Source organism: Lolium perenne, chromosome 4 (genome assembly GCF_019359855.2).
Source record: "Lolium perenne isolate Kyuss_39 chromosome 4, Kyuss_2.0, whole genome shotgun sequence".
NCBI lineage: Eukaryota > Viridiplantae > Streptophyta > Magnoliopsida > Poales > Poaceae > Lolium > Lolium perenne.
Genome location: NC_067247.2, coordinates 7,039,872 through 7,059,900, shown reverse-complemented (window position 1 = coordinate 7,059,900; position 20,029 = coordinate 7,039,872). Strand labels below are relative to the sequence as shown.

The 20,029-nt window shown below is 49.5% G+C and overlaps 1 long non-coding RNA gene across 1 annotated transcript; it reads right to left on the bottom strand.

Moving 5' to 3' along the window:
- Positions 1–5,270: 5,270 nt before the first annotated feature.
- LOC127349426 (uncharacterized) lies at positions 5,271–7,103 on the bottom strand. The gene is made up of 2 exons (XR_007880276.1): positions 7,039–7,103; positions 5,271–5,661 (listed from the first exon to the last, which is right to left on the bottom strand). It is a non-coding gene; the product is annotated as an uncharacterized lncRNA (long non-coding RNA).
- Positions 7,104–20,029: the final 12,926 nt, after the last annotated feature.

The window sequence follows — 20,029 nt, the reverse complement described above, 5'->3', positions numbered from 1 at the left end:
TTGTTGTACTGCCGGCCATTGATCACAAAGATAACCGGAGGAGCATGACCCTCAATAAGCTTGGAGAAGATCGACGAGCACTGCAAGACATTGATGTCGTTGTTGGATCCCGGCATACTAAAGAAGGAGTGCCAAATCTAGAGATCATAGGTAGCCACTGCCGCAAGTATCACAGTGCAGCCTTTTTTGTGACCCTTGTACATTCTCTGCCAGGCAAACGGATAGTTCTTCCATTTCCAATGCATGCAGTCAATGCTTCCAAGCATCCTGGAAATCATCGAGCTTCATTGACAGCGAGGATCTTAGCAGTTTTTTCGACAGTGGGTGATCTCAAGTAGATGTCCCCGAACAATGCTATCACTGCCCTGCAGAACCGGTAAAAAAATCAAGGGCGGTGGACTCTGCCATCCGAAGATAGTCATCAGTAGAATCACTAGGAGCTCCATTGCCAGCATCCGCATAGCCACCGTGCACTTTTGGAGGGCGGAGAACCGTGTCATGCCGGTGCAATCCAACGTGCATCTGAAATAGGAGTCATACTCTCGAAGGGCATACACAATTTTCAGGAAGAGCTTCCGACTCATCCTGAAACGACGCCTAAAAACAGCCTCACCGTGCAATGGATCGTCGGCGAAGTAGTCGGCGTAGAGTATGCAGTTGCCCTCCATTCGCTGCCTCGACTTGCACTTCCGGCGGCCTGGTACCGACCCACCACAGCGACCAATGGCCGAATCGGCGTACAAGCCGGACAGGCAAGTTAGGATCAGCATGTGCACCTCGTCTCTGGCGGCGGCTGCCATTTCTTCTTCAAAAATCTAGGCGAACATCTGCTCTTCCTCCTCATCGGAGTCCATGTCCGGCCATGCAATTGGACGAACACCTACCGGGCATGTCGACGAGGCATGATGCGAGGGAGCTTTTGGAGGGCGTGTAATGTCCCAGGTTTAGAGACGATCGAGGGGTAGATTTTAGAAAGGGATGTGCATTGCATCGTAAATTCTGGGGAAATTTCGCGCTTTTAAATCAAAACTGCATCGAAGGGGGACAAGTTTCTCTCTCGACACCTTACAGGGTTAGGGTTTCGAGAGTGCGACAAACTTGTTTCTCATTCAACTAAGTTAGGGTTTTGAGAAGAGATGAGAGATATTGCATCACAACTTAAGTTGCATGATTGAATTCAAACTTAAGTTGCATGATTGAATTCAAACCTAAGTTGCATTTGAAATCCAATTCAAATATCAAATGAATATCTCCAAATTCAAATGTGAGGTAATTCATTAAGTAAATTTGTAAATAATAAAGAACTTGAATAATACAAATATAAAGTAAAGCTCATTAGAGAAAAGTTGAGCTTTATTGATAAACACACAAGATACATTGTCTTTACAATATTCAGATTTGAAATATAGAATATTACAACACATTACAAGAATTGACAAAATAGAAAAAAAAAGTACAATGAAATGATCTATCCTAAACTACAAGCTAATCTTCATGAGATGCTTGAGCCTGATGATCTTGATCTCCACTTTGATCATCATCTTGATCCCTGCACACAACAAAGCAAAAAACAGAAGTTATGAAAGCCACTTGGCAGGTTAGTAAGAAAATGGTTATTTGAGAGGATATGATCACAGCTCTGCCGAGCTGATCCTCTCACAGCCCAAGTCCCAAGCCAGGACACACACACATAGCCTAGCTGCTCACCAGGCTTGGTGCATGCACAACAGCACCACATAGCTAGTGAGTCACCAAGTGTTGCCAGGCTAAGCTGTCGACCAGGAGAGCAAAGAAAGGATGGTATAAAACCTTTTCCACCGCCAGAACCAGCAGTTCATCGACAAGCAACTGGGTAAGTTCATCAGAAACACAAGAACTCAAGAACAGGAAGAACAACCACTGCTGTTCAACCTGCTCAAACCACCACAACACTGAATCAAGCACTACAGGCTTGCAAGGAGGAGCAGGGCAAGCATAATCACCACACTGAAGCAATCCTCTACACCAACAAATAATCTAGGAGCTGGAGTGAGGTATAAACAAGATCATCCTGAGCAAAACCAAGTTTTGCTCATAAATAAACATACTATGCATCACAGGAGCACAGAAGGGTAGAATACCCTGTTTGTGTCATCATCTAGCTACATAGCCATTTGGTGCAAGCAAATATGGGTAAGGCCAATAGATAATCATCCTAAGGGAACATCAGTTATGCAAATCAGTGCACAACTAAGGAAATCCAGCAAACAATGAATTCACAACTAGCCTAGCCCAACACACTTAGCACCTATAGCTAGCTATGCCATAAGGCAATAGACAAACCCTTGTCTATATAATTTCTCAGCATCAAAAGCCACTGGAAGTCCAGTATTGGATCAAGCCAGTGAGCAATTATCCAATTCCAGCAAGCAATCACCAACCATAGCAAGCCACAGAGAGGGGGAGCTACCCATGACAGCATCACAGTGCTGCCAGGGCCATCTCAACCCACAGCCAACACTTGAAACCACCACATCATCACCCAGTAGGGTTCAGTAGTGGGCTAGGGTACCAACCAGTGGTTTTCATCCAACTAGCCCTAACAAATTCATTGAAATGATCATCACTGAATCACAGTTCACATCATTCATCCATTTAATAAAGCAAGATAAACAGATAAATGAATTAGACAAGCAATTGATGCACCAGAGCCTTGCAGATGATCCAATGGATCATTGCAAGCATCCACTGATGCTTGAGCAAGCACCATCACACACAGGACAAGCCTGTGTGATGCACACACAGCACAGGATGAGCACCAGATAGTCACAGAGAGAAGCACAACAATTATTCATCAAGCAACTGATGATCATATGATCACCAGAGCTTGCTAGCTCTTGCTACAGATTGCCATAGCCAAGCACAACAACAGGAATTAACCAACTACTGAAGAAATCCAACCAAACCATAACTGAATAAACAGACACTGAGTTAATGACTTTATGATTGTATCCAGAAGCACATCAAAGGCATGATGAACCACTAGATCAAGATACACAAGTAAAGCCCATAGCACTCATCATTGGATAGTGCTGTTAAGCCAACAACAATGCTCAATTGAGCATACTTATGAAATTAAGCACAAGATATAATACATCAGAGCACTGGCACTTGCAAATTTGCAAGGAATACACACTGTAATCAAGCCAGGGCAAATCAACTGAATACACTTGATGATTTAATAGCAGTAGCATCAAAGACAATACCACAGGGATTGAATTAAGCAAGAAATGCAAGCATAAGCAAGCACATAGTATAGGAATTCTTGCACAGGATCAGGAATAGCATGGCAAGGAAGTACAACACTAATAATCATGGCAGTAGCAAGGTAGGGCTGCACAAGGCAGCATCACAAGCACTGGCATGGCCATAGAAGCAATGGCCAGGGCCAGTGGAGCACAGCAGCACAAGCAGCACAGCAGCACAACAACATACACGCATACACGGCTAGCAAGGCACATCAGCAGAGCATCGGCACGGCAAGCATCTCTACATGGAGATGCAAGCCAGTGACTGAGCAAGACGCAGAAGAGGAGGAGGAGAGAAGAAAGCAGAACAGAGAGGGAGAGGAGGAGGCGATGGTACTCACCAGTGAGGCGGAGCGAAGAGCACGGCCATGGCGGCCACGGCGGCACACGCCGAGGGCACGGCAGCGCCAGGCCAGGCCAAGCCACGGCGGCGCCACAGCACCAGCACCACCACGGCCGAGTACGGCGGCGCCACGGCATCTGGAGCGTCGACGGCGACGAGATCGCCACGGCACTCCACGCCAGGCGACCAGAGGCGAAGGAGGCGAGACGAACAGGCGGTGCATCACAAATCGCCGCAGTGGATCTGAAGCGCCGTTGAACGGCGGTTCAGATGCGCCATATCTCACTGGCGGCGACGACCGGAGATGGCCGGAACAATTTGGCGAAGACGCGGCGACACGGGTGTCGCAAGAGCGAGAGCGAGGGTTAGGGTTTGCGAGCGAGTGAAGGAGAAGGGGTCGGTGCGACCGACCGAGCCCAAGTTTGCTAGTCCTAGACAGGATGTTCCGGGGATCAACCTCGTGTTGGTTTTTAGGCCTTGCCTAGGATCGGCTTACGATCACCGTGCGTGACCGCGAGGCCCAATCGTGAGTAGGATGATCCGATTATGCGGTGAAAACCCTAAATCGTCGTAGATCGCTTTAGCTTTATCTTGATCAAGCAGGACCACCATATATTCGTGCACCTCGTACGAATCATGGGTGGATCGGCTCCTTGAGCCGATTCACAGGATAACCTGAGAGCCGATCGAGGCTCGTATTTAATGTTTACGTGTATGCCATGCAGGAAACTAAGCGAGGCATCTCCATCACCTTCCTGACCAGGTATAGGTCAGGTGGCACGCCCTTGCACCAGCATCGGACGTGTGTACCAGAGGCTTTGCGGGCCGTCGCTCGGAGGGACCAGGGCCAGCCGCAGCCCTAAGTTGTTCCCGGCTCTACGGTGTTGCCCGTCGCTGCCCGCCGGTGGGTTTTGACCGCAACGCATTCTGGCACGCCCAGTGGGACAAGCTTCGACATCAACCACATCGCCATCTACATCTGAGATGGCGGACGGCACTCCAGTCACGTACGAGGATCTGACCGACGAGCTCAAGAAGAAGTATGACGAGGTCAAAGCCATCCTCGAAGCTGACCTCATCGGCTCTTTCCACAGAACCCGTTCACATGGCATCAGGTGGAAGGGGTTCTCGCCTGATGGTGCACTCGATGGGATAGACCTCTCTGCCCCGTCAGAAGAACGCACCAGGTCCCTACGTCAGGAGATCAACTACTTGGTGGCTCACTCGCTGCACCGCCACTCTGAGAACCTGGTGAACACTTTGGAGCGTGTCGCTCTCCGGGTGATCCAGGAGATCATGAGGCACCAGTACTCTCCGTCAGGACCAGCTCTCGGGACACACACTACTAGGAAAAGGCTTACCACCGGCACATTGAAAAGGCTTACCGCCGGCATTTTCGTATTCGCCGGCGATCACCTCGCCGGTGGTAAGCCCTTACCGCCGGCACATTGCAAACCGCCGGGGATAACCCAGATTACCGCCGGCACCTCAGCCAACTCGCCGGGGGTATTATTTACCGCCGGCGCTTTCAAAACCGCCGGGGGTATTAAGTTACCACCGGCAAACAGCCCTATGCGCCAGCGGTATGTATTTTAGGATTTAAAAAAAAAAACTGACATGAAATCACAAAACCTTCAGAATAAAAACAAATTCACTCTTCATTTCATCCCTGTGACCATGGAACAACAGTTCATTCAGTAGTGCAAGCACTGCAAGCAAGAGCACAGCAGCACATCTGTTGTGTACTAGTGCAAGGACTAGTACATCATGAGTCTCCAAATACTGAAACAAGATACAGATTACTGCACATGAACTATACTCTTGATACTCTTGCTCCAAATATTCATAAATATATTGAAACAAGATACATATTACTGCTCGAGATTACTCCAAGTATACTCCAAATATTGATCCAAGTACTCCTACCAATCAGAGCCTCATGCATCGCACCACAGGTACCTGATATTGAAAGCTTCCTTCACAGAAATAGCCTCTTTGCACATCATCTCAAATTATAGCACCTCTTTGCAGCTGCAAATACACACAAAGACATCATTTTATTGTGTAAGAAACCATCACAGGTTATTACTACTGAATAGTACTCCATCACTAGGAAAGGAACGGAGTACTCCGTCACAGAAATATTCCTAATGCAATATCAGTTGCATACCAGTTGACAGAAAAATGTGGAGCATTGACATTAAATAGCATATCAGTTGCAAGTTGAAAATTGCATAACACTTGGACCTAGTCTATGTAATTCAGTTAGTGCTAGTTTGCGGCAGGGCAGGAGACGACGGCGAAGATTATACCTACTTTGGAGTGTTTACTGAAACTTTAAGCTAATTCAAGTGGGAAATGGTTTAAGTGTGCAGACAATATTACTGCATTTGAATCCCTACTTATCTTAGGTGTGATACAGTGAAACAAACAGCTATGTGTTGTGATGCAATAATACTTGCGCCCATATTGCCGAGAAAATGAAAATGACTATAACAGAAAGAATGAACATTTGAATACTGTGAGCGCTGGTGGAAAGTGGGTGTACACATATTGCTATTTAAACCATTGATAGTACCATCGAGCAAACAAAATGACCAGAAATATTTTCTACGACAAGTGGTCAAGGTATTGAGGACCTTCCGGCCGCGGACGAGTCCCTCGGTACCGTCCATAGCGATGGTGCGCACGATGTTCTTCCTACAAGTATTTTCACAAATATCTTGCAATCAAACTCCAAATCATGTTCTATATACATCATTGCACAGACAAGGTACACAATAATTATTGCTAATTTGCTACTACATACTTTGTACCATTTGCATATATACTGCATTTTTGTACGTAAAAGTGGTGTACTAAAAAAAGAAGGGCTTTAATGATATTTTTTCATGGTAATAGTATTGAGGTATATTATAATAAATAGTAAGATTTATTGAGAATGATAAAGAGGCCTTAAACATGACTATTCCTGTGCTAGACTGCTAGCAGAAATCATCTAAATTACTTGCTAGCAATAAAATGTAGGCAGGGAAATGAAGGTGGCACTTGCTTATGTCACTATGGCATCTCCTACAGAATAATTTGCAATCCGACCTTTTGATGCTACATAAATATTGGATAGTGTCTTAAAGATGCAGGACATCTAATTTGTGAAACATCTAAATTTATGTAGCATCGTATCAAACACAAACCAAAAAAGTGCAAGTTCAAAATGACTCAGACGTAGCTCGTAATTATTCTCCTAAAGGTGAGTTCATATACATATCCTATATGAATCATGCTCTCTCTCTAGCTATGTTCCGTAAAAACTACGCAAAGCATTTGATTTCTCTGATTAATGAAAAACCAAATTTAGGCTTTATCTGCACTCGAATTAATTGAAAATGAGAGCGGAGTTTCCTCAACTTTTCATAGCATCTGCTAGACTGCTACTGCTTACTTTCCAGTTCTGCAAAGATAACATATACATTTGAATAGCCATGGATTGGGTATCTGCATCATGCCATGGTCTGGCACTATTTTACGAAAGATAATTTAAAGGTTTATATGTGTGGTTACTATATATGGATACCTTTTTCAGAAATTTCAAGAATACAATTTCCGTTCTAAAATAAGGTTGTACCTCGTTCGACATTAACAAGGATGCTTTCCTATTTTGTTGAAAAAACAGGAAAGGAAGTGACCTGCACTTAGCGTGGTTGTTAAAAAATTACCAATCCCCTCAAGAATGAGGTGATTGTATTGCCCGATCCTTCCATCTACTGTGGTGTAGTGATATGCCCAGTTCACATTGTGTGTATGCATGTCAGCGTGTGATCAAACCTACTACACATTACCATTCTTGGTTTTGTTTTCCAGCAAGTTCACTGATGAACAAGAGCTATCCCACTGTTTCATATGAAATGTTTCAGTGAACACGCCCAACCAATTGTACCGTATGGTTACATGAAACCATGTACTAGGAAGAAATTGTCAATATAGAAATAACACAAAACTGCTCCATTGATTTTTGTGCAATGCTTTGTCTATCAGTGACTTATATCAAATTTCCATTTCAGTATATGTGCAAGTTAATGCAAACTTAAATTTCCATGTTGTATTTTTAACGTTCTTAAAATTAACCAGAGTGGCATGGCCTGTGAATTAATTCCCCAAACCAAGGTTCTATCCCAAATTACTAATTCTGAGAAGCATCGCGGTAAGCACATACCAAATTGGAGGACGTAGAGGCGCAGAAGGAGGAAGGCCGGCGGCGGGGACTCGCGGGCGGGAGGCTTCAGGTCGAGGACGCGGTCGCGGATGAAGGGAGGCGGCCGGAGGCGTGCCTGGATCTCGCGACCACCGTCGCCGGGAACTTGGCCGCCATCTCGTGCTCCCTGTGGATGGCTCGCCGTTGCCGATGCAGTGATTCCAAGGGCCGCCACCGTGTGGAGCGGAGAGGGAGAGGGAGGTGGAGGTCCGAGCCGAGGCGGACGGCGAGGAGAGGGGAGGCGAGGGGGAGGCCGGCGGAGGGGGCCTCGGCCAGGGCGACGCGGAGCCAGTAGGGGAAGACGAAGCGGATGAGGGCGACGGCGGCCGGGAGCGTGGCGGCGGCGAGGACAGAGGCGGCTAGGGCGGAGGCGTCGGTCACTCTCCCGTGGGGTGCTGGAGATCACGCGCGGCCGCGGACTTGGAGGTTCCCGTGGACGAGCAACGGCCCCCATGGCTGCTGAATCGACGTCGAGGGCCAGCTGCACCGCGCGAGCCGGGCGTCGACGCCGGCCTGTAGTCCCAGCTCTAGGGTTCGCTGCAGGCTCGGGGAGGAGAGCAGCGGCGCGATTGGGGCGCGGGACGGCCGCGTAGGCCGAGGAACCAAGCGGGGAGACGTCGCCGGAGCTTCGCCGGCGAGTGGCAGCGGCATGGGTGGGCGGGGGAGGTGCGTGAGAGGGGAGTTGGCCGGGGCTAGGGGGTGGGAGTGGATCGAGTGGGGTGGGGAGACGGTGCGTGCGAGGCAAAAGGGAGATCCGCGGACTGCAGGGTTAGCCCCGGCGAAATCCATCTGCAGGCGCCGCCGGTTTTTTCCAGCCCATCCTGTCCACGTTACCCCCAGCGCCTCCAGAGTGGGATTGCCAGCGGAAAGGCCCACTACCCCCGGCGCTATTGGGTCAAAATTGCCGGCGGTAAGGCCAGGCCGGATAGTGGCTCCGCAGCCCATTTTAACGCCGGCGCCTACGTGCCGAAATCGCCGGCGGTAATACATGTACCCCCGGCAACTTTCATTTAATCTCGCCGGCGGTAGGATTAGGCCACCCTGGAAGGCCTTACCGCCGGCATCTTCAAATCCTACTCGCCGGCGGTAAAGAGTGCGGCTATAAGCCTTTTCCTAGTAGTGACACCAAGGAGAGATGCCACTCCAGTCCCGTCCACCGCTGCCATTTGCGTTGGCAGCACCAGAAGTGCTGAATTCACCGGCATTCGTCGTCTACAAGATCGGTGGTGACCCTAGTGACTGCCAGTTCTTGCATGAGGCGCCTAAGGAGATCCCTCACGGGTACATGTGCACGTATGTGCCAGATTGCGGTAACTGGGCGCTCACAAACCAGGCCGCGACAGCAGGGACTTCTGGGAAAGCAGGAGGAACGTCAGCAACAGATCTTGAGAAGCAGACGTGGCTAACTAAATATGCCACCCCGACGAACCTCCAGAGCTCAGCTCCTGCAGTTGGCTCAGAGCTGGAAAAGCAAGCATGGCTGGCTAAGTACGCCACCCCGGCGAATCTTCAGAGTTCAACTCCTGCAGCCAGCACAACGGATCAGATCAGTACCATACTGAGAGACCAGTTTGGCATGTTGCCGAAAAGGAGGGCAATCGGCTATTCCAAGCCGTACCCCGACGAGTACGAATTGATCCCACCACCACCTAAATATCGGCTCCCCAGATTTCTCCAAATTCAGTGGATCAGATGGTTCCAGCTCCATCGAGCATGTGAGCCGATATTTGGCACAGCTAGGAACGGCCTCAGTGTCGGATCCACTACGCGTGAGGTTCTTCTCACAGTCCCTCACAGGATCGGCTTTCGGGTGGTACACCTCGTTGCCACCAGACTCGATCCGGACTTGGAAGCAGTTGGAAGAACAGTTCCATATGCAGTACCACTCAGAGGCTTCCGAGTCTGGCCTTGCCGATCTAGCACAAATACGTCAGAAGCGTGGAGAAACTGTGACAGAATACATCCAGCGCTTCAGGAATCTTAGGAACCGATGTTATTCGGTTCGTGTGACTGAAAAGGAAGCAGTCGAGTTGGCAGTGGCGGGCCTTGCAGCGCCGCTCAAGGACATGGCCTCCCAAGCAGACTACCCCTCACTGGCGCACATGGTTCAGAAACTGTCGGCATATGAACAGCACCACCCGGACTTGTACCAGGACAAATTCAAGCGTGCAGTAGTCCTGGTCGAGGCAAAGGAAGACGAAGTTTCTGCGGGAGATCAAGAGGTAGCAGTGGCTGAATGGACTCGGGGGGCAACCCCCGTGTCCTGCAAATGGGTTAAGCCACCAGGTCCGCCCAGGGGGTTTGATTTTGATGTGACCAAAACTGAGCAAATCTTCGACCTCCTGCTCAAGGAGAAGCAGTTGAAGATACCCGAAGGTCTCACATTCCCCACGGTACAGGAGCTGAACGGAAAGCCATACTGCAAATGGCATAACTCGCTCTCCCATGCCACCAACGACTGCAGGGTGTGGCGTCAGCAGATCCAAATGGCGATAGAACAAGGACGTCTGATTTTCAACCAGTACGCCATGAAGGTCGACACCCACCCCTTCCCCGCCGTTAACATGGTGGAGTGCACTTACCCTGAAGGTTGCCAGCCAGGATCCTCGTTCAGTATCAACATGGTAGGACCTGGGCACCACTCTGGCAGGGATGGAGACGAGGGCAGCTGCTCTCGTAGCAAGGACACAGAGGAGGCCGCTCCACGCGATCGGCTCCGTCATGATGGCAAGCGCTACATCACAGAGGGAGAAGTGAAGAACATAAGATATCAGCGACCCCTCTCTGATCACCTCCTCAACAAGTATGTGAGTCAGTATGACCAACGCCGACGATCCAGCGATGATGATGAAAGAGATTGTCTGGCTAGAGAAGCCAGAAGACATCGTCGGCATGATCGCGATGAGGAGGAGTGCGAGCGCCGTGCCAAGGAAAAGACAAGGGAGCAAGGCGACGAAGATAGGCATTGGGACTGCCCCTTCTTCAGACACTGCTGGGATTCAGGAATGAGCCGATTGCCCACAATCGGCAATTGCCCAGAATGCAACCAGAAGAAGAAGGAGGCAGCCAACGTGTATGTGTTCAAACGTCTAGGGCCTCTCCCACCACAAAGCAAACGCGCTGAGTCCCCTCGGCTGGAAGATCTCGAGGATTCAGAAGACGAGGGACAAGAAGAAGAAGACAGGTACCACCGGCCAAGGTGGTGCCCTGATGGACTCAGCCGTTCCCAAAAGCACAGGGTTCAGCGATTGCGCGGCTTGGAGGAAGCTGAAAGGTTATACCTGCATACGCTAAGGAAGGCGCGGCCTGATCTGGCCGCGAAAATTCAGCGAACCCTGGATGAAGAGGGTCGATACATCGGCTGGCACAAACATGGTGCTCGTCCTTCCGATGGAGCTTAGTGCTCCAGGGTTACACGATGCACTCAAGGTGGACGGCAGCGAGCGCATCGACATGACAAAGGACGAGGTTGGGCTGGTCTTATCCACCGGCCTGACCGTGTAGCAAGAGCAAACATGGAGAGGCCGATCCTTGGGATCGGCCCCAAGGATCTATGAAGGAACATTACAGAGCCTTCATTGAGCGCTTCAATCAATATGGAGGCCGATTCCAGCAATCGGCCAAAATTATCTTCACCACATGTTCTGCTTACATGCAACGTCGATCTATTGGGCAGCGGTTTACGTCGGCTGATGAGTCAGGGAAAATCAACATTGGTCCTACCAAAGCCGACATGCAAATACGGTGCCTTGGCTAGATTACAGAGCCGATATCTGCAGTTACCTGACAGATTCGGCTCGGGGGGCACCTAAACCAGATGAACATGTGAACATGTGCAGATAAACATGTGTACAGTGAAACATTGGGGGCCGATTAGAAAAATCGGCCAGTAAAAAAAAAATTTTAGTCATCATCACGATATACAGCCGATGCACAGACATCGACTTTAGAACTAAGAAATGAAGCCGATGCGTAGCCATCGACTCTAGTACGATTACACAAGACCTATCGGCTATGTGCTCAGGGCTCACATTTTCGCCAAGATGGTTTTCAGTTCGGCTGCAATGAGCCGACAACCCTTTGCATCAGTTAAGCTGTTGGTGTTTCATCTACAACATCGGCGTTCAGTGGAAGAAAGCTGATCAATGGGGGCAAGTCTGGCTGACTCTTCAGGGTGGCTATCTCGGATTACCAGATTACCTAAGGTCAAAGCCTTTTGGTTTGACCTGTGCATCCTCGCCGGTATTCTCGCCTTGATTAAGGCTCGGGGGCAACTAACTTGGTAGATGCTCTGTTTTTGGAGCCGATTGGAGTAGCATTGGCTGACCCTACATCGTAATTTGCTCCGAAAGCAGTGAGGTGTTGCAGAAGAAGACTGCTAAAGCTACGGAGAGGAGCCGGAAAAGGAAGTCGTCGGCTTTTACGGGGTTTGGACCGTCCTGTTGCTGCGAGAAAAGGAAAGAGACTGGATTCTCGAAATAAGCCGATGAGTAGTCATCGGCTATGGGATTGCGAAATTTTATGGTCAGGTATCAAATCGCAGTCTGAATTTGAGAAGTGCTTGACTGACGGTCTAAGCGATATTTAAGTCCGGCTTCATGGGCGTCTAAGGAAAAAGAATCCGATACGTTGCTATCGGTCTTGGTGTGGCAAGCGGAAGGATTGGAATTGGATTAATTGAAAGATGAACTGGAAGAACAATTTTCATTAATTCAAAGGAGCGGCTTTACAGGAAAGAGCCGATGGCTCTCAAAAGGGGGATCTGGTGCCTAGTGCACTGCTACTACTAGTCCTACTCTACTAGTTGTCGCTGTCCTCATCATCGCCGTCATCGATGTCGTCGGCGCTGCTCCCAGGAAGTTCCTCGTCGCTGCTGCCCCAGCCCCCGGCCGGGGCTTCGTCTTCCTCGTCATCATCATCATCCTCGCTGTCCGCCCAAGAGCGGAAGCGCTTTGCCGGCGGGTACCCGATGGAGGAGGAGGATTCATCCTCCTCCTCCTCCTCCTCCTCATCATCATCATCGTCTTCGCTGTCCGCCCAAGCGCGGAATCGCTTTGCCGACAGAAGCTTAGCGGGGGAGGAGGGGCCGCCCTCCCCCTTTTCTTCTTCTTCCTCTACTTCTTCTTCTTCCCCCTTCCCGTCGGAGGAGGTGGGGTTCACCCAGGGATGAAGGTCGTCTTCGCTTTCGCTTATCAGCTCCCCTTCGATGAGGAACTTGAGGTCGTCTTCCCCGTCGGTCAGAGGCAGGTCGCCGTCTGGTCCGTGATCGGAGTTCCACTCTGGCTCGCCCGAGGAAAAGGATTGGAGGGAGAGGCCGGAGGAGACGAAGGAAGAGGAAGACATTGCTACAGGGGAAGAGGGTTTTTTGGTGCCGACAGCTAGAACAGAGGAAGGGGATGAAGAGGGCTAATAGATCGGCACGGTTAAATAATGGGGAGCCTGGTGGAGATTTAATGCCATTGCAGTTTCCGAGGAGGTGATGCTAAAGCTATCGAATTTTGCAGAGAAGCTGAGAAGACAGGGCATCATGATGAAGGATACTGCAACGGTTCTGCTCTGCCACGACATGACCCTTCGAAGGAAAAACGGAGTGGTTTTGAAATTATCATTACCAAAACCAGGGGGCATGTGTTATCACCAGGATTTGACCGAGTCAGAGGTGGGCCGCGATCAAGATGGATTTGAAGAATATACATGGAGGAAATACGTGAATCGGCCTGTTATGCAAAGTTTGGGCTAGTTGGCCCGTGTATCTGTAATATAGTAGGATACGTGTCGTTTAGGTAGAGTTTGTCTCGTGCACGGTGGGGATTATTCCCACGTTAGAAAGTCCCCTGGACTATAAATATGTATCTAAGGTTTATGGAGAAAACAACAACCAACGTTCAACCACAAATCAATCTCGGCGCATCGCCAACTCCTTCGTCTCGAGGGTTTCTACCGGTAAGCATCATGCTGCCTAGATCGCATCTTGCGATCTAGGCAGCACAAGCTTATGCTCGTACTGAAGCCTTTTTGATGGCGAGCAACGTAGTTATCTTAGATATGTTAGGGTTAGCATTGTTCTTCGTATCACATGCTATCGTAGTGCAACCCTTGCATATCTGGCCGCCCTTACACCTATCCTAGGTGTAGGGGCGGCACCCCGCTTGATCATTATTTAGTAGATCCGATCCGTTACGGTTGCTCCTTGTTCTTCAAGGATTAGTTTAATATCTGCAATAGTTAGGCCTTACAAAGGGTTGGAGGATCCAGCGGCACGTAGGGTGTCGTTTGCTAGTCCTAGACAGGATGTTCCGGGGATCAACCTCGTGTTGGTTTTTAGGCCTTGCCTAGGATCGGCTTACGATCACCGTGCGTGGCCGCGAGGCCCAATCGTGAGTAGGATGATCCGATTATGCGGTGAAAACCCTAAATCGTCGTAGATCGCTTTAGCTTTATCTTGATCAAGCAGGACCACCATATATTCGTGCACCTCGTACGAATCATGGGTGGATCGACTCCTTGAGCCGATTCACAGGATAACCTGAGAGCCGATCGAGGCTCGTATTTAATGTTTACGTGTATGCCATGCAGGAAACTAAGCGAGGCATCTCCATCACCTTCCTGACCAGGTATAGGTCAGGTGGCACGCCCTTGCACCAGCATCGGACGTGTGTACCAGAGGCTTTGCGGGCCGTCGCTCGGAGGGACCAGGGCCAGCCGCAGCCCTAAGTTGTTCCCGGCTCTACGGTGTTGCCCGTCGCTGCCCGCCGGTGGGTTTTGACCGCAACACATACATTGTTGGTCGAAACAAATATGAACATTCCGGAATGGCGTCAGTGAGGCCAGGTAGGATGCACAAGAGATTGATATTTGTGCCATCACACCAGGCTCACTGGCATCACCCCGGAGTGTACAGTTGACCGAACATTCTAATCATCAGCACTAAAAAAGGAAGAAAAAGCCAAGTGGTATCAACTAGATAGCATATTCCTCATACTTGGTTGGTCCAAACAAATATTAATATTCAGGGATGGAGTAAGTGAGGCCAGGGAGGATGCACAAGAGATTGATATTTGTGCCATCACACCAGGCTCACTTGCTCCACCCCCGAGTGTACGAGTGACCAAACATTCTAATCATCGGCACTAAAAAGGAAGAAAGAGCCAAGTGGTATCAACTAGATAGCATATGTCTCATACTTTGTTGGTCCAAACAAATATTAACATTCAGGGATGGGGTCAGCGAGGCCAGGTAGGATGCACAAGATTTTGATATTTGTGACATCACACCAGCCTCACTGGCCCCACCCCAGAGTGCACAAGTGACCAAACATTCTAATCATCGGCAAGTACAAATAAAATTAAAGACCAAATCATTTATAAAGAGAACCATTTAGCATGGAGCAGATGCTCCATAGGGATTATTCATCACTTGGTATAGACCAAGTGATGCTGGTAAAGGAGAGGCCAAGCAAGAACCAGTAAATCCAGTAAGTGATAGATATGCCTAAACAAGCAAGAACACATAGCATATCCCAGCTAACCAGATGAGACAAGTCTTGGTAGCCAACTGAATCACCTAGCACCACCTAGCCTTTTAAAAACCATCAGAAACAGTCCATTTTTCTTCAAAGGATAGCACAATGGCATTCATTTACATGATCCCCTACTGTGGATATCTCTATTTTCATCAAAGCCAACAACTAATAGAAATTTATCATTACTCAGTTGAGTTCAAAACAAAGTTGGGGTACCATAAGAGATTAATCATCACTTGGTTGTAACCAAGTGATGCTGGCAAGAGAGAGGCCAAGCCTGAGCTAGTAAATCCAGTAGAGATGGATATGCATAAGTAAGGAAGAACACATAGCCTATCCAAGTTAACCAGATAAAACCAACCTTGACAGCCAACTTAATAACCTAGCATCACCTAGTCTTTTAAACCATCAGAAACTTCCCATTTTCTTCAAAGGATACCATAGTGGCATTCATTTACATGATTCCCTACTGTGAATATCTCTATTTTCACCAATTATCCAACTATGAGATGCAACCAGTGGCAGTAGCAAGAGGTAATGAGGTCACAGCACAGCACAACACAAGCAATCACACCAGTGAACCACTGCTGAGGTTACATCAACCATAAATTCATCCAAGCCAACAAGAATTAGAAATTTATCATTACTCAGTTGAGTTCAAAACAAAGCTAGGGTACCCAACACTAGTTGGCTTCCATCCAAGCTTCAATAACACATCAAAGGAATCATTACTGCATAAGGAGTTCATCCAATTATCTGACATCAATAAAGAAAACCTTTTCAGATAATTGAATTAGGCAACAACAATCATACTAGGATGATATGGAAGCATCAAGGCAGGTCACCAATACATGGTGAGAAGCTACAGAGACATAGCAATAGCATAGGACATTAAGTAAAAGGCACGAGCAATGAGCCAGTAAGTAAATCACTAGCACATGATGATCATTTGACCATTTAGAGCATGCACACACAAGCAATAGCAACAGTAGTTCACCAGGACAATGACATCAACAATGACAGCAAGCTAGCAACAGTAGTTCACCTGGACAGTGACATCAACAATGACATCAACAATGATAAATGGCATCAATTAACCCCAACCTTCTCCCCCTCTCTGTAATTAGCCAAGTTATACAGAATAAGAAAAGGGGAGCACAACAACATTTCATCGAGCACAACAGTAGCTCAACAACAGCACAACAGCACATCAGCATTTCATCGAGCACTTTGTGCTCGCGCGGGAGAGGAAGAGGGAGGGGAGGGAAGAGGTGGAGCTCACCGACAGCAGTGGTGGAGGAGGAGGTTGACGACGATGGCAGGGATGGAGGAGGAGGACGCGGCGACTCCTCCTCCTTGATGCGGCGCCGGACCCTCCTCCTGCACGCCGCGGTCCCTCCTCCTCCACGTCGCAGCGGAATGTGCTGCTGATGGTGGTGGGGATGGGTGGAGCGTGGCGGCATGCGGCCCTTGTGGAGGAAGGCGGTGGCGACGGCGGCGGCGCTCACCATGGAAGGCGGCGACGCGCGGTAGGGATCGAGAGGGGAGAGAGGGGGTACGAGCAAGGGAGGGGGTACGGCACTAGAGGAGGAGGGGCCGCGGAGGCGGAGCTCACCATGGAAGGCGGTGACGGCGGCGGCGCTCACCATGGAAGGCGGCGACGCGCGGTAGGGATCGAGAGGGGAGAGAGGGGGTACGGGCGAGGGAGGGGGTACGACAGTGATATAAGAGGCACTATTTATGTGGCGCACCAGAACTAGTGCGCCACAGAAACACTTATTTCTGTGGCGCACCAGAACTAGTGCGCCACATAACACTTATTTCTGTGGCGTAGCATGCCCTGTGTGCCACAGAAATAACTACACTAATTATTGGTGGTGGTAGGATGTGGGCCCCACCTAATTTCTGTGGCGCATGGTTTAGTAGTGCGCCACAAAAATAAGCTATTTTTGTGGCGCATCCTTTCTGGTGTGCCACAAAAAATCATTCTGTGACGCATTTTTAGTGGTGCGCCACAGAACTAAGCTCCACCTATAAGCATTTCCCTACTAGTGCGACCAGGAGGACACGAATGAGGACGAGTAGGTGGAGCGCGCAGAGTACGACCACGACGACGGTGGGCCGGTGTGGCATCCGGAGACCCAGCCGCCAGACATTAGCAAGGAGGAGGCTATTGCCATGGCACTGGCCAATAGCGAGCTCGACGAGCTCAACCAGCTCACTTTGTGGGACGGGTTCGCAATACAACTCCGCGAGTAGGCGCTCGCGCAGGGTAGGCCGACGACTCCTTCGGCCACGTCGACGCGTTCCAACGACGGCGCGCCGGCTACTGCTTCGGCCTGGGATCCATGGCCACCTTCAGCATAGCTGACGTGGGCATTACCCTTCGGGTAACTGTTATAGCCCTATCATGTACGGCCCAACTAGAGGCCCATGAAGACACTCGATGGCAAGGTGGACTACTACGTCGGTGCCAAAGAAAATTCCTTGAAGAACAAGACGAAGAGACGAAGAATACAAGGAAAGTCTAGAACTAGAGGCCTTTGTAACCTAGTCGTACCCGGACAGATCTCTTGTGACCTGCCTCCCTACATAAGGGCCAGGAGAGGGGCTGCCGAGACACACGCAATCTTAGCAATATTAGCCACCATAAGTCCAGAGCTAGGTCCCCGTAGAACTTAGCCTCTCGACGAGATCACAACCGAAACCTTCGGCACCCCATTGTAACCCAATATTTTCATAATCAAGATCAGACAGGCAGGACGTAAGGGTTTTACCTCATCGAGGGCCCCGAACCTGGGTAAATCGCTTTCCTCGCTTGTTTGATAACCGATGTATCGTGTCAGCCTACAGGATTCCATCTACCCTAAGCCCCAAACGGAGGGCATTGCCGAGGAGTACCCTCGACAACAGCCTCCTGCGCAGCTTACCCTTCCTCCTCCACCGCTGGTGTACCAGCTTCAATGACCGACGCCAGAGTTCATCGACCTCATCAGCGATGACGAGCAGTAGGCAACACCTAGTTTTACCACGCCTTTTATGGCCTTTTAGAGTCTTTTTATGTTTTTTATTAATGCAAATTATAAATGGAAAAAAACTTACGTCGTGCCATTGGAGCCAATCCCGACGCAAACGGTCGCGCGGTCGATTTTGACTATTTGGGACGACGCACGCGTCCGTTCGGGCGTTCGAAATGCGTCGCCCCGCTGGAGATGGCCTAAGAGCATCTCCAGTCGCGTCCCCCAAACCGTCCCCCAAAGAGCGCTGGATCGAGCGTTTGGGGACGTGTTTTGTTCGTGCCGCGTTTGGGGGACGTCTCTCCCCAGCCGCGTCTCCCAAACGCCGCCCCAATCAGAAATTCAAATAGTTTGCAATCAAAAGAGATTGTTCCCACCGAATCGTCGCGATCAGAGTAGCGGCGATCAAAGTACTGGGCGCGCGATCATATTACATACCGGTGGTACATGCTAAATTAGAAGAAGGGGTTGGCCGACGGTGACGTATCCTGAGTCGACGTAGGCCCGTTGATCACGATCACCTCGTCGCGATCTGCCCGGTGCTGTGCATGCTCTGTCTGTTCCATCGCCGACGCAGAGGCTGACGCATGTGTAGCAGTAGAAGACGCGTCTGCCGGCTCTTGCTCCACGGTTGCTACCGCTGCCGCTACCTGGGCCACCGCATCGTCCGCAGCCTCGGCCGCCGCCATTTTGGCTTCGATGTCGTCGAGGATCTAGCCTTTGAAGAAGTTGTGCGCCATCCCCGTCCGGGGAGACATTCCCTCTGTCGACGCTCTCAGCAGGGACATGTCGTCCCTGCATTTCTTGAGCTCCAACTTCTCCTCTTCCCTCTTGAGCAGCTCCGCCCACCTTTCGTTGGCCTTTTTGTCGCGGGAGAGAAAGGTCGAGGAGACGTCAGCGAGGCATTTCGTGATCGACGCCTGCTGATGTCTACTCACGCTTCTTTTCCTGTAGACAGTGTTGGGCCTCCAAGAGCATAGGTTTGTAGAATAGCAGCAAGTTTTCCCTTAAGTGGATCACCCAAGGTTTATCGAACTCAGGGAGGAAGAGGTCAAAGATATCCCTCTCAAGTAACCCTGCAATCACAATGCAAGAAGTCTCTTGTGTCCCCAACACACCCAATACACTTGTCAGATGTATAGGTGCACTAGTTCGGCGAAGAGATAGTAAAATACAAGTGGTATGAATGAATATGAGCAGTAGTAACGGCGCCAAAAAATAGCTTGCTGGCGTGCAGTTGATGGTAGCAATATTGCAGGAAGTAAAGATGCAGTAGAACAGTAAATAAGCGATGATTGCAGTATTTGGAAACAAGGCCTAGGGATCATACTTTCACTAGTGGACACTCTCAACATTGATCACATAATAAAACCACTCTACACTCTCTTGTTGGATGATGAACACCATTAATTGTGTAGGGCTACAAGAGCACCTCAATGCCGGAGTTAACAAGCTCCACAACATTCGATGTTCATATTTAAATAACCTTAGAGTGCATGATAGACCAACGCAATTATACCAAGTACTAACATAGCATGCACACCGTCACCGACAGACTATGAAAGGAGGAATAGATCACATCAATACTATCATAGTAATAGTTAACTT